The sequence below is a fragment of the Danio rerio genome, chromosome 11 (assembly GCF_052040795.2).
Source record: "Danio rerio strain M-AB ecotype USA chromosome 11, GRCz13ab, whole genome shotgun sequence".
Taxonomy (NCBI): Eukaryota; Metazoa; Chordata; class Actinopteri; order Cypriniformes; family Danionidae; genus Danio; species Danio rerio.
The window spans coordinates 16,076,024-16,091,715 of NC_141031.1; positions in this window are offsets into that span (position 1 = coordinate 16,076,024).

Here is a 15,692-nt window from a genome sequence, read left to right on the forward strand (position 1 = left end):
GTAATAAAACCAGATCCAGCTATAAAATGCATCATTCTTTTTTGTTTTAGACAACATTTCATGCACTGTTAAACATGTTAAAGCAAGTTGCAAGTGAAAATCTATGTCTCTGACTGAGTTTGCATTACTGTGATTTGACCTCTCTGCTGGCTGAGATAAGCTCATTTTCAACGTCCAATTCAGAATGTAATAAAACCAGATCCAGCCATAAAATGCATCATTCTTTTTTGTTTTAGACAACATTTCATGCACTGTTAAACATGTTAAAGCAAGTTGCAAGTGAAAATCTATGTCTCTGACTGAGTATGCATTACTGTGATTTGACCTTTCTGCTGGCTGAGATAAGCTCATTTTCAACGTCCAATACAGAATATAATAAAACCTGTTCCAGCTATAAAATGCATCATTCTTTTTTGTTTTAGACAACATTTCATGCACTGTTAAACATGTTAAAGCAAGTTGCAAGTGAAAATCTATGTCTCTGACTGAGTTTGCATTACTGTGATTTGACCTCTCTGCTGGCTGAGATAAGCTAATTTTCAACGTCCAATTCAGAAAGTTATAAAAACAGATCCAGCCATAAAATGCATCATTCTTTTTTATTTTAGACAACATTTCATGCACTGTTAAACATGTTAAAGCAAGTTGCAAGTGAAAATCTATGTCTCTGACTGAGTTTGCATTACTGTGATTTGACCTCTCTGCTGGCTGAGATAAGCTCATTTTCAACGTCCAATTCAGAATGTAATAAAACCAGATCCAGCTATAAAATGCATCATTCTTTTTTGTTTTAGACAACATTTCATGCACTGTTAAATATGTTAAAGCAAGTTGCAAGTGAAAATCTATGTCTCTGACTAAGTTTGCATTACTGTGATTTGACCTCTCTGCTGGCTGAGATAAGCTCATTTTCAACGTCCAATTCAGAAAGTGATAAAAACAGATCCAGCCATAAAATGCATCATTCTTTTTTGTTTTAGACAACATTTCATGCACTGTTAAACATGTTAAAGCAAGTTGCAAGTGAAAATCTATGTCTCTGACTGAGTTTGCATTACTGTGATTTGACCTCTCTGCTGGCTGAGATAAGCTCATTTTCAACGTCCAATTCAGAATGTAATAAAACCAGATCCAGCCATAAAAATGCATCATTCTTTTTTGTTTTAGACAACATTTCATGCACTGTTAAACATGTTAAAGCAAGTTGCAAGTGAAAATCTATGTCTCTGACTGAGTTTGCATTACTGTGATTTGACCTATCTGCTGGCTGAGATAAGCTCATTTTCAACGTCCAATTCAGAAAGTGATAAAAACAGATCCAGCCATAAAAAGCATCATTCTTTTTTGTTTTAGACAACATTTCATGCACTGTTAAACATGTTAAAGCAAGTTGCAAGTGAAAATCTATGTCTCTGACTGAGTTTGCATTACTGTGATTTGACCTCTCTGCTGGCTGAGATAAGCTCATTTTCAACGTCCAATTCAGAATGTAATAAAACCAGATCCAGCTATAAAATGCATCATTCTTTTTTGTTTTAGACAACATTTCATGCACTGTTAAACATGTTAAAGCAAGTTGCAAGTGAAAATCTATGTCTCTGACTGAGTTTGCATTACTGTGATTTGACCTCTCTGCTGGCTGAGATAAGCTCATTTTCAACGTCCAATTCAGAATGTAATAAAACCAGATCCAGCCATAAAATGCATCATTCTTTTTTGTTTTAGACATTTCATGCACTGTTAAACATGTTAAAGCAAGTTGCAAGTGAAAATCTATGTCTCTGACTGAGTATGCATTACTGTGATTTGACCTCTCTGCTGGCTGAGATAAGCTCATTTTCAACGTCCAATTCAGAATATAATAAAACCTGATCCAGCTATAAATTGCATCATTCTTTTTTGTTTTAGACAACATTTCATGCACTGTTAAACATGTTAAAGCAAGTTGCAAGTGAAAATCTATGTCTCTGACTGAGTTTGCATTACTGTGATTTGACCTCTCTGCTGGCTGAGATAAGCTCATTTTCAACGTCCAATTCAGAATGTAATAAAACCAGATCCAGCCATAAAAATGCATCATTCTTTTTTGTTTTAGACAACATTTCATGCACTGTTAAACATGTTAAAGCAAGTTGCAAGTGAAAATCTATGTCTCTGACTGAGTTTGCATTACTGTGATTTGACCTATCTGCTGGCTGAGATAAGCTCATTTTCAACGTCCAATTCAGAAAGTGATAAAAACAGATCCAGCCATAAAAAGCATCATTCTTTTTTGTTTTAGACAACATTTCATGCACTGTTAAACATGTTAAAGCAAGTTGCAAGTGAAAATCTATGTCTCTGACTGAGTTTGCATTACTGTGATTTGACCTCTCTGCTGGCTGAGATAAGCTCATTTTCAACGTCCAATTCAGAATGTGATAAAACCAGATCCAGCTATAAAATGCATCATTCTTTTTTGTTTTAGACAACATTTCATGCACTGTTAAACATGTTAAAGCAAGTTGCAAGTGAAAATCTATGTCTCTGACTGAGTTTGCATTACTGTGATTTGACCTCTCTGCTGGCTGAGATAAGCTCATTTCAACGTCCAATTCAGAATGTAATAAAACCAGATCCAGCCATAAAATGCATCATTCTTTTTTGTTTTAGACAACATTTCATGCACTGTTAAACATGTTAAAGCAAGTTGCAAGTGAAAATCTATGTCTCTGACTGAGTATGCATTACTGTGATTTGACCTCTCTGCTGGCTGAGATAAGCTCATTTTCAACGTCCAATTCAGAATATAATAAAACCTGATCCAGCTATAAATTGCATCATTCTTTTTTGTTTTAGACAATGTTTCATGCACTGTTAAACATGTTAAAGCAAGTTGCAAGTGAAAATCTATGTCTCTGACTGAGTTTGCATTACTGTGATTTGACCTCTCTGCTGGCTGAGATAAGCTCATTTTCAACGTCCAATTCAGAATGTAATAAAACCTGATCCAGCTATAAAATGCATCATTCTTTTTTGTTTTAGACAACATTTCATGCACTGTTAAACATGTTAAAGCAAGTTGCAAGTGAAAATCTATGTCACTGACTGAGTTTGCATTACTGTGATTTGACCTCTCTGCTGGCTGAGATAAGCTCATTTTCAACGTCCAATTCAGAATGTAATAAAACCAGATCCAGCTATAAAATGCATCATTCTTTTTTGTTTTAGACAACATTTCATGCACTGTTAAACATGTTAAAGCAAGTTGCAAGTGAAAATCTATATCTCTGACTGAGTTTGCATTACTGTGATTTGACCTCTCTGCTGGCTGAGATAAGCTCATTTTCAACGTCCAATTCAGAATGTAATAAAACCAGATCCAGCTATAAAATGCATCATTCTTTTTTGTTTTAGACAACATTTCATGCACTGTTAAACATGTTAAAGCAAGTTGCAAGTGAAAATCTATGTCTCTGACTGAGTTTGCATTACTGTGATTTGACCTCTCTGCTGGCTAAGATAAGCTCATTTTCAACGTCCAATTCAGAATGTAATAAAACCAGATCCAGCCATAAAATGCATCATTCTTTTTTGTTTTAGACAACATTTCATTCACTGTTAAACATGTTAAAGCAAGTTGCAAGTAAAAATGTATGTCTCTGACTGAGTTTGCATTACTGTGATTTGACCTATCTGCTGGCTGAGATAAGCTCATTTTCAACGTCCAATTCAGAAAGTGATAAAAACAGATCCAGCCATAAAATGCATCATTCTTTTTTGTTTTAGACAACATTTCATGCACTGTTAAACATGTTAAAGCAAGTTGCAAGTGAAAATCTATGTCTCTGACTGAGTTTGCATTACTGTGATTTGACCTGTCTGCTGGCTGAGATAAGCTCATTTTCAACGTCCAATTCAGAATGTAATAAAACCAGATCCAGCTATAAAATGCATCATTCTTATTTGTTTTAGACAACATTTCATGCACTGTTAAACATGTTAAAGCAAGTTGCAAGTGAAAATCTATGTCTCTGACTGAGTATGCATTACTGTGATTTGACCTCTCTGCTGGCTGAGATAAGCTCATTTTCAACGTCCAATTCAGAATATAATAAAACCAGATCCAGCTATAAAATGCATCATTCTTATTTGTTTTAGACAACATTTCATGCACTGTTAAACATATTAAAGCAAGTTGCAAGTGAAAATCTATGTCTCTGACTGAGTTTGCATTACTGTGATTTGACCTCTCTGCTGGCTGAGATAAGCTCATTTTCAACGTCCAATTCAGAATGTAATAAAACCAGATCCAGCCATAAAATGCATCATTCTTTTTTGTTTTAGACAACATTTCATGCACTGTTAAACATGTTAAAGCAAGTTGCAAGTGAAAATCTATGTCTCTGACTGAGTATGCATTACTGTGATTTGACCTCTCTGCTGGCTGAGATAAGCTCATTTTCAACGTCCAATTCAGAATATAATAAAACCTGATCCAGCTATAAATTGCATCATTCTTTTTTGTTTTACACAACATTTCATGCACTGTTAAACATGTTAAAGCAAGTTGCAAGTGAAAATCTATGTCTCTGACTGAGTTTGCATTACTGTGATTTGACCTCTCTGCTGGCTGAGATAAGCTCATTTTCAACGTCCAATTCAGAAAGTGATAAAAACAGATCCAGCCATAAAATGCATCATTCTTTTTTGTTTTAGACAACATTTCATGCACTGTTAAACATGTTAAAGCAAGTTGCAAGTGAAAATCTATGTCACTGACTGAGTTTGCATTACTGTGATTTGACCTCTCTGCTGGCTGAGATAAGCTCATTTTCAACGTCCAATTCAGAAAGTGATAAAAACAGATCCAGCCATAAAATGCATCATTCTTTTTTTGTTTTAGACAACCTTTCATGCACTGTTAAACATGTTAAAGCAAGTTGCAAGTGAAAATCTATGTCTCTGACTGAGTTTGCATTACTGTGATTTGACCTCTCTGCTGGCTGAGATAAGCTCATTTTCAACGTCCAATTCAGAATGTAATAAAACCTGATCCAGCTATAAAATGCATCATTCTTTTTTGTTTTAGACAACATTTCATGCACTGTTAAACATGTTAAAGCAAGTTGCAAGTGAAAATCTATGTCTCTGACTGAGTTTGCATTACTGTGATTTGACCTCTCTGCTGGCTGAGATAAGCTCATTTTCAACAACCAATTCAGAATGTAATAAAACCAGATCCAGCCATAAAATGCATCATTCTTTTTTGTTTTAGACAACATTTCATGCACTGTTAAACATGTTAAAGCAAGTTTCAAGTGAAAATCTATGTCTCTGACTGAGTTTGCATTACTGTGATTTGACCTCTCTGCTGGCTGAGATAAGCTCATTTTCAACGTCCAATTCAGAAAGTGATAAAAACAGATCCAGCCATAAAATGCATCATTCTTTTTTGTTTTAGACAACATTTCATGCACTGTTAAACATGTTAAAGCAAGTTGCAAGTGAAAATCTATGTCTCTGACTGAGTTTGCATTACTGTGATTTGACCTCTCTGCTGGCTGAGATAAGCTCATTTTCAACGTCCAATTCAGAATGTAATAAAACCTGATCCAGCTATAAAATGCATCATTCTTTTTTGTTTTAGACAACATTTCATGCACTGTTAAACATGTTAAAGCAAGTTGCAAATGAAAATTTATGTCTCTGACTGAGTTTGCATTACTGTGATTTGACCTCTCTGCTGGCTGAGATAAGCTCATTTTCAACGTCCAATTCAGAATGTAATAAAACCAGATCCAGCTATAAAATGCATCATTCTTTTTTGTTTTAGACAACATTTCATGCACTGTTAAACATGTTAAAGCAAGTTGCAAGTGAAAATCTATGTCTCTGACTGAGTTTGCATTACTGTGATTTGACCTCTCTGCTGGCTGAGATAAGCTCATTTTCAACGTCCAATTCAGAATGTAATAAAACCAGATCCAGCTATAAAATGCATCATTCTTTGTTGTTTTAGACAACATTTCATGCACTGTTAAACATGTTAAAGCAAGTTGCAAGTGAAAATCTATGTCTCTGACTGAGTTTGCATTACTGTGATTTGACCTCTCTGCTGGCTGAGATAAGCTCATTTTCAACGTCCAATTCAGAAAGTGATAAAAACAGATCCAGCCATAAAATGCATCATTCTTTTTTTGTTTTAGACAACCTTTCATGCACTGTTAAACATGTTAAAGCAAGTTGCAAGTGAAAATCTATGTCTCTGACTGAGTTTGCATTACTGTGATTTGACCTCTCTGCTGGCTGAGATAAGCTCATTTTCAACGTCCAATTCAGAATGTAATAAAACCTGATCCAGCTATAAAATGCATCATTCTTTTTTGTTTTAGACAACATTTCATGCACTGTTAAACATGTTAAAGCAAGTTGCAAGTGAAAATCTATGTCTCTGACTGAGTTTGCATTACTGTGATTTGACCTCTCTGCTGGCTGAGATAAGCTCATTTTCAACAACCAATTCAGAATGTAATAAAACCAGATCCAGCCATAAAATGCATCATTCTTTTTTGTTTTAGACAACATTTCATGCACTGTTAAACATGTTAAAGCAAGTTTCAAGTGAAAATCTATGTCTCTGACTGAGTTTGCATTACTGTGATTTGACCTCTCTGCTGGCTGAGATAAGCTCATTTTCAACGTCCAATTCAGAAAGTGATAAAAACAGATCCAGCCATAAAATGCATCATTCTTTTTTGTTTTAGACAACATTTCATGCACTGTTAAACATGTTAAAGCAAGTTGCAAGTGAAAATCTATGTCTCTGACTGAGTTTGCATTACTGTGATTTGACCTCTCTGCTGGCTGAGATAAGCTCATTTTCAACGTCCAATTCAGAATGTAATAAAACCTGATCCAGCTATAAAATGCATCATTCTTTTTTGTTTTAGACAACATTTCATGCACTGTTCAACATGTTAAAGCAAGTTGCAAATGAAAATTTATGTCTCTGACTGAGTTTGCATTACTGTGATTTGACCTCTCTGCTGGCTGAGATAAGCTCATTTTCAACGTCCAATTCAGAAAGTGATAAAAACAGATCCAGCCATAAAATGCATCATTCTTTTTTGTTTTAGACAACATTTCATGCACTGTTAAACATGTTAAAGCAAGTTGCAAGTGAAAATCTATGTCTCTGACTGAGTTTGCATTACTGTGATTTGACCTCTCTGCTGGCTGAGATAAGCTCATTTTCAACGTCCAATTCAGAATGTAATAAAACCAGATCCAGCTATAAAATGCATCATTCTTTTTTGTTTTAGACAACATTTCATGCACTGTTAAACATGTTAAAGCAAGTTGCAAGTGAAAATCTATGTCTCTGACTGAGTTTGCATTACTGTGATTTGACCTCTCTGCTCGCTGAGATAAGCTCATTTTCAACGTCCAATTCAGAATGTAATAAAACCTGATCCAGCTATAAAATGCATCATTCTTTTTTGTTTTAGACAACATTTCATGCACTGTTAAACATGTTAAAGCAAGTTGCAAGTGAAAATCTATGTCTCTGACTGAGTTTGCATTACTGTGATTTGACCTCTCTGCTGGCTGAGATAAGCTCATTTTCAACGTCCAATTCAGAATGTAACAAAACCAGATCCAGCCATAAAAATGCATCATTCTTTTTTGTTTTAGACAACATTTCATGCACTGTTAAACATGTTAAAGCAAGTTGCAAGTGAAAATCTATGTCTCTGACTGAGTTTGCATTACTGTGATTTGACCTATCTGCTGGCTGAGATAAGCTCATTTTCAACGTCCAATTTAGAAAGTGATAAAAACAGATCCAGCCATAAAAAGCATCATTCTTTTTTGTTTTAGACAACATTTCATGCACTGTTAAACATGTTAAAGCAAGTTGCAAGTGAAAATCTATGTCTCTGACTGAGTTTGCATTACTGTGATTTGACCTCTCTGCTGGCTGAGATAAGCTCATTTTCAACGTCCAATTCAGAATGTAATAAAACCAGATCCAGCTATAAAATGCATCATTCTTTTTTGTTTTAGACAACATTTCATGCACTGTTAAACATGTTAAAGCAAGTTGCAAGTGAAAATCTATGTCTCTGACTGAGTTTGCATTACTGTGATTTGACCTCTCTGCTGGCTGAGATAAGCTCATTTTCAACGTCCAATTCAAAATGTAATAAAACCAGATCCAGCCATAAAATGCATCATTCTTTTTTGTTTTAGACAACATTTCATGCACTGTTAAACATGTTAAAGCAAGTTGCAAGTGAAAATCTATGTCTCTGACTGAGTATGCATTACTGTGATTTGACCTCTCTGCTGGCTGAGATAAGCTCATTTTCAACGTCCAATTCAGAATATAATAAAACCTGATCCAGCTATAAATTGCATCATTCTTTTTTGTTTTAGACAACATTTCATGCACTGTTAAACATGTTAAAGCAAGTTGCAAGTGAAAATCTATGTCTCTGACTGAGTTTGCATTACTGTGATTTGACCTCTCTGCTGGCTGAGATAAGCTCATTTTCAACGTCCAATTCAGAAAGTGATAAAAACAGATCCAGCCATAAAATGCATCATTCTTTTTTGTTTTAGACAACATTTCATGCACTGTTAAACATGTTAAAGCAAGTTGCAAGTGAAAATCTATGTCTCTGACTGAGTTTGCATTACTGTGATTTGACCTCTCTGCTGGCTGAGATAAGCTCATTTTCAACGTCCAATTCAGAATGTAATAAAACCAGATCCAGCCATAAAATGCATCATTCTTTTTTGTTTTAGACAACATTTCATGCACTGTTAAACATGTTAAAGCAAGTTGCAAGTGAAAATCTATGTCTCTGACTGAGTTTGCATTACTGTGATTTGACCTCTCTGCTGGCTGAGATAAGCTCATTTTCAACGTCCAATTCAGAAAGTGATAAAAACAGATCCAGCCATAAAATGCATCATTCTTTTTTGTTTTAGACAACATTTCATGCACTGTTAAACATGTTAAAGCAAGTTGCAAGTGAAAATCTATGTCTCTGACTGAGTTTGCATTACTGTGATTTGACCTCTCTGCTGGCTGAGATAAGCTCATTTTCAACGTCCAATTCAGAAAGTGATAAAAACAGATCCAGCCATAAAATGCATCATTCTTTTTTGTTTTAGACAACATTTCATGCACTGTTAAACATGTTAAAGCAAGTTGCAAGTGAAAATCTATGTCTCTGACTGAGTTTGCATTACTGTGATTTGACCTCTCTGCTGGCTGAGATAAGCTCATTTTCAACGTCCAATTCAGAATGTAATAAAACCTGATCCAGCTATAAAATGCATCATTCTTTTTTGTTTTAGACAACATTTCATGCACTGTTAAACATGTTAAAGCAAGTTGCAAGTGAAAATCTATGTCTCTGACTGAGTTTGCATTACTGTGATTTGACCTCTCTGCTGGCTGAGATAAGCTCATTTTCAACGTCCAATTCAGAAAGTGATAAAAACAGATCCAGCCATAAAATGCATCATTCTTTTTTGTTTTAGACAACATTTCATGCACTGTTAAACATGTTAAAGCAAGTTGCAAGTGAAAATCTATGTCTCTGACTGAGTTTGCATTACTGTGATTTGACCTCTCTGCTGGCTGAGATAAGCTCATTTTCAACGTCCAATTCAGAATGTAATAAAACCTGATCCAGCTATAAAATGCATCATTCTTTTTTGTTTTAGACAACATTTCATGCACTGTTAAACATGTTAAAGCAAGTTGCAAATGAAAATCTATGTCTCTGACTGAGTTTGCATTACTGTGATTTGACCTCTCTGCTGGCTGAGATAAGCTCATTTTCAACGTCCAATTCAGAAAGTGATAAAAACAGATCCAGCCATAAAATGCATCATTCTTTTTTGTTTTAGACAACATTACATGCACTGTTAAACATGTTAAAGCAAGTTGCAAGTGAAAATCTATGTCTCTGACTGAGTTTGCATTACTGTGATTTGACCTCTCTGCTGGCTGAGATAAGCTCATTTTCAACGTCCAATTCAGAAAGTGTCAAAAACAGATCCAGCCATAAAATGGATCATTCTTTTTTGTTTTAGACAACATTTCATGCACTGTTAAACATGTTAAAGCAAGTTGCAAGTGAAAATCTATGTCTCTGACTGAGTTTGCATTACTGTGATTTGACCTCTCTGCTGGCTGAGATAAGCTCATTTTCAACGTCCAATTCAGAATGTAATAAAACCAGATCCAGCTATAAAATGCATCATTCTTTTTTGTTTTAGACAACATTTCATGCACTGTTAAACATTTTAAAGCAAGTTGCAAGTGAAAATCTATGTCTCTGACTGAGTTTGCATTACTGTGATTTGACCTCTCTGCTGGCTGAGATAAGCTCATTTTCAACGTCCAATTCAGAATGTAATAAAACCAGATCCAGCTATAAAATGCATCATTCTTTTTTGTTTTAGACAACATTTCATGCACTGTTAAACATGTTAAAGCAAGTTGCAAGTGAAAATCTATGTCTCTGACTGAGTTTGCATTACTGTGATTTGACCTCTCTGCTGGCTGAGATAAGCTCATTTTCAACGTCCAATTCAGAATGTGATAAAAACAGATCCAGCCATAAAATGGATCATTCTTTATTGTTTTAGACAACATTTCATGCACTGTTAAACATGTTAAAGCAAGTTGCAAGTGAAAATCAATGTCTCTGACTGAGTTTGCATTACTGTGATTTGACCTCTCTGCTGGCTGAGATAAGCTCATTTTCAACGTCCAATTCAGAATGTAATAAAACCAGATCCAGCTATAAAATGGATCATTCTTTTTTGTTTTAGACAACATTTCATGCACTGTTAAACATGTTAAAGCAAGTTGCAAGTGAAAATCTATGTCTCTGACTGAGTTTGCATTACTGTGATTTGACCTCTCTGCTGGCTGAGATAAGCTCATTTTCAACGTCCAATTCAGAATGTAATAAAACCAGATCCAGCTATAAAATGCATCATTCTTTTTTGTTTTAGACAACATTTCATGCACTGTTAAACATTTTAAAGCAAGTTGCAAGTGAAAATATATGTCTCTGACTGAGTTTGCATTACTGTGATTTGACCTCTCTGCTGGCTGAGATAAACTCATTTTCAACGTCCAATTCAGAATGTAATAAAACCAGATCCAGCTATAAAATGCATCATTCTTTTTTGTTTTAGACAACATTTCATGCACTGTTAAACATGTTAAAGCAAGTTGCAAGTGAAAATCTATGTCTCTGACTGAGTTTGCATTACTGTGATTTGACCTCTCTGCTGGCTGAGATAAGCTCATTTTCAACGTCCAATTCAGAATGTGATAAAAACAGATCCAGCCATAAAATGGATCATTCTTTTTTGTTTTAGACAACATTTCATGCACTGTTAAACATGTTAAAGCAAGTTGCAAGTGAAAATCTATGTCTCTGACTGAGTTTGCATTACTGTGATTTGACCTCTCTGCTGGCTGAGATAAGCTCATTTTCAACGTCCAATTCAGAATGTAATAAAACCAGATCCAGCCATAAAATGCATCATTCTTTTTTGTTTTAGACAACATTTCATGCACTGTTAAACATGTTAAAGCAAGTTGCAAGTGAAAATCTATGTCTCTGACTGAGTTTGCATTACTGTGATTTGACCTCTCTGCTGGCTGAGATAAGCTCATTTTCAACGTCCAATTCAGAAAGTGATAAAAAACAGATCCAGCCATAAAATGGATCATTCTTTTTTGTTTTAGACAACATTTCATGCACTGTTAAACATGTTAAAGCAAGTTGCAAGTGAAAATCAATGTCTCTGACTGAGTTTGCATTACTGTGATTTGACCTCTCTGCTGGCTGAGATAAGCTCATTTTCAACGTCCAATTCAGAATGTAATAAAACCAGATCCAGCTATAAAATGCATCATTCTTTTTTGTTTTAGACAACATTTCATGCACTGTTAAACATGTTAAAGCAAGTTGCAAGTGAAAAACTATGTCTCTGACTGAGTTTGCATTACTGTGATTTGACCTCTCTGCTGGCTGAGATAAGCTAATTTTCAACGTCCAATTCAGAATGTAATAAAACCAGATCCAGCTATAAAATGGATCATTCTTTTTTGTTTTAGACAACATTTCATGCACTGTTAAACATGTTAAAGCAAGTTGCAAGTGAAAATCTATGTCTCTGACTGAGTTTGCATTACTGTGATTTGACCTCTCTGCTGGCTGAGATAAGCTCATTTTCAACGTCCAATTCAGAATGTAATAAAACCAGATCCAGCCATAAAATGCATCATTCTTTTTTGTTTTAGACAACATTTCATGCACTCTTAAACATGTTAAAGCAAGTTGCAAGTGAAAATCTATGTCTCTGACTGAGTTTGCATTACTGTGATTTGACCTCTCTGCTGGCTGAGATAAGCTCATTTTCAACGTCCAATTCAGAAAGTGATAAAAACAGATCCAGCCATAAAATGGATCATTCTTTTTTGTTTTAGACAACATTTCATGCACTGTTAAACATGTTAAAGCAAGTTGCAAGTGAAAATCTATGTCTCTGACTGAGTTTGCATTACTGTGATTTGACCTCTCTGCTGGCTGAGATAAGCTCATTTTCAACGTCCAATTCAGAATGTAAAAAAACCAGATCCAGCTATAAAATGCATCATTCTTTTTTGTTTTAGACAACATTTCATGCACTGTTAAACATGTTAAAGCAAGTTGCAAGTGAAAATCTATGTCTCTGACTGAGTTTGCATTACTGTGATTTGACCTCTCTGCTGGCTGAGATAAGCTCATTTTCAACGTCCAATTCAGAATGTAATAAAACCAGATCCAGCTATAAAATGCATCATTCTTTTTTGTTTTAGACAACATTTCATGCACTGTTAAACATTTTAAAGCAAGTTGCAAGTGAAAATCTATGTCTCTGACTGAGTTTGCATTACTGTGATTTGACCTCTCTGCTGGCTGAGATAAACTCATTTTCAACGTCCAATTCAGAATGTAATAAAACCAGATCCAGCTATAAAATGCATCATTCTTTTTTGTTTTAGACAACATTTCATGCACTGTTAAACATGTTAAAGCAAGTTGCAAGTGAAAATCTATGTCTCTGACTGAGTTTGCATTACTGTGATTTGACCTCTCTGCTGGCTGAGATAAGCTCATTTTCAACGTCCAATTCAGAATGTGATAAAAACAGATCCAGCCATAAAATGGATCATTCTTTTTTGTTTTAGACAACATTTCATGCACTGTTAAACATGTTAAAGCAAGTTGCAAGTGAAAATCTATGTCTCTGACTGAGTTTGCATTACTGTGATTTGACCTCTCTGCTGGCTGAGATAAGCTCATTTTCAACGTCCAATTCAGAATGTAATAAAACCAGATCCAGCCATAAAATGCATCATTCTTTTTTGTTTTAGACAACATTTCATGCACTGTTAAACATGTTAAAGCAAGTTGCAAGTGAAAATCTATGTCTCTGACTGAGTTTGCATTACTGTGATTTGACCTCTCTGCTGGCTGAGATAAGCTCATTTTCAACGTCCAATTCAGAAAGTGATAAAAAACAGATCCAGCCATAAAATGGATCATTCTTTTTTGTTTTAGACAACATTTCATGCACTGTTAAACATGTTAAAGCAAGTTGCAAGTGAAAATCAATGTCTCTGACTGAGTTTGCATTACTGTGATTTGACCTCTCTGCTGGCTGAGATAAGCTCATTTTCAACGTCCAATTCAGAATGTAATAAAACCAGATCCAGCTATAAAATGCATCATTCTTTTTTGTTTTAGACAACATTTCATGCACTGTTAAACATGTTAAAGCAAGTTGCAAGTGAAAAACTATGTCTCTGACTGAGTTTGCATTACTGTGATTTGACCTCTCTGCTGGCTGAGATAAGCTCATTTTCAACGTCCAATTCAGAATGTAATAAAACCAGATCCAGCCATAAAATGCATCATTCTTTTTTGTTTTAGACAACATTTCATGCACTGTTAAACATGTTAAAGCAAGTTGCAAGTGAAAATCTATGTCTCTGACTGAGTTTGCATTACTGTGATTTGACCTCTCTGCTGGCTGAGATAAGCTCATTTTCAACGTCCAATTCAGAATGTAATAAAACCAGATCCAGCTATAAAATGCATCATTCTTTTTTGTTTTAGACAACATTTCATGCACTGTTAAACATTTTAAAGCAAGTTGCAAGTGAAAATCTATGTCTCTGACTGAGTTTGCATTACTGTGATTTGACCTCTCTGCTGGCTGAGATAAGCTCATTTTCAACGTCCAATTCAGAATTTAATAAAACCAGATCCAGCCATAAAATGCATCATTCTTTTTTGTTTTAGACAACATTTCATGCACTGTTAAACATGTTAAAGCAAGTTGCAAGTGAAAATCTATGTCTCTGACTGAGTTTGCATTACTGTGATTTGACCTCTCTGCTGGCTGAGATAAGCTCATTTTCAACGTCCAATTCAGAATGTAATAAAACCAGATCCAGCCATAAAATGCATCATTCTTTTTTGTTTTAGACAACATTTCATGCACTGTTAAACATGTTAAAGCAAGTTGCAAGTGAAAATCTATGTCTCTGACTGAGTTTGCATTACTGTGATTTGACCTCTCTGCTGGCTGAGATAAGCTCATTTTCAACGTCCAATTCAGAATATAATAAAACCTGATCCAGCTATAAAATGCATCATTCTTTTTTGTTTTAGACAACATTTCATGCACTGTTAAACATGTTAAAGCAAGTTGCAAGTGAAAATCTATGTCTCTGACTGAGTTTGCATTACTGTGATTTGACCTCTCTGCTGGCTGAGATAAGCTCATTTTCAACGTCCAATTCAGAATGTAATAAAACCAGATCCAGCTATAAAATGCATCATTCTTTTTTGTTTTAGACAACATTTCATGCACTGTTAAACATGTTAAAGCAAGTTGCAAGTTAAAATCTATGTCTCTGACTGAGTTTGCATTACTGTGATTTGACCTCTCTGCTGGCTGAGATAAGCTCATTTTCAACGTCCAATTCAGAATGTAATAAAACCAGATCCAGCCATAAAATGCATCATTCTTTTTTGTTTTAGACAACATTTCATGCACTGTTAAACATGTTAAAGCAAGTTGCAAGTGAAAATCTATGTCTCTGACTGAGTTTGCATTACTGTGATTTGACCTCTCTGCTGGCTGAGATAAGCTCATTTTCAACGTCCAATTCAGAATGTAATAAAACCAGATCCAGCCATAAAATGCATCATTCTTTTTTGTTTTAGACAACATTTCATGCACTCTTAAACATGTTAAAGCAAGTTGCAAGTGAAAATCTATGTCTCTGACTGAGTTTGCATTACTGTGATTTGACCTCTCTGCTGGCTGAGATAAGCTCATTTTCAACGTCCAATTCAGAAAGTGATAAAAACAGATCCAGCCATAAAATGCATCATTCTTTTTTGTTTTAGACAACATTTCATGCACTGTTAAACATGTTAAAGCAAGTTGCAAGTGAAAATCTATGTCTCTGACTGAGTTTGCATTACTGTGATTTGACCTCTCTGCTGGCTGAGATAAGCTCATTTTCAACGTCCAATTCAGAAAGTGATAAAAACAGATCCAGCCATAAAATGCATCATTCTTTTTTGTTTTAGACAACATTTCATGCA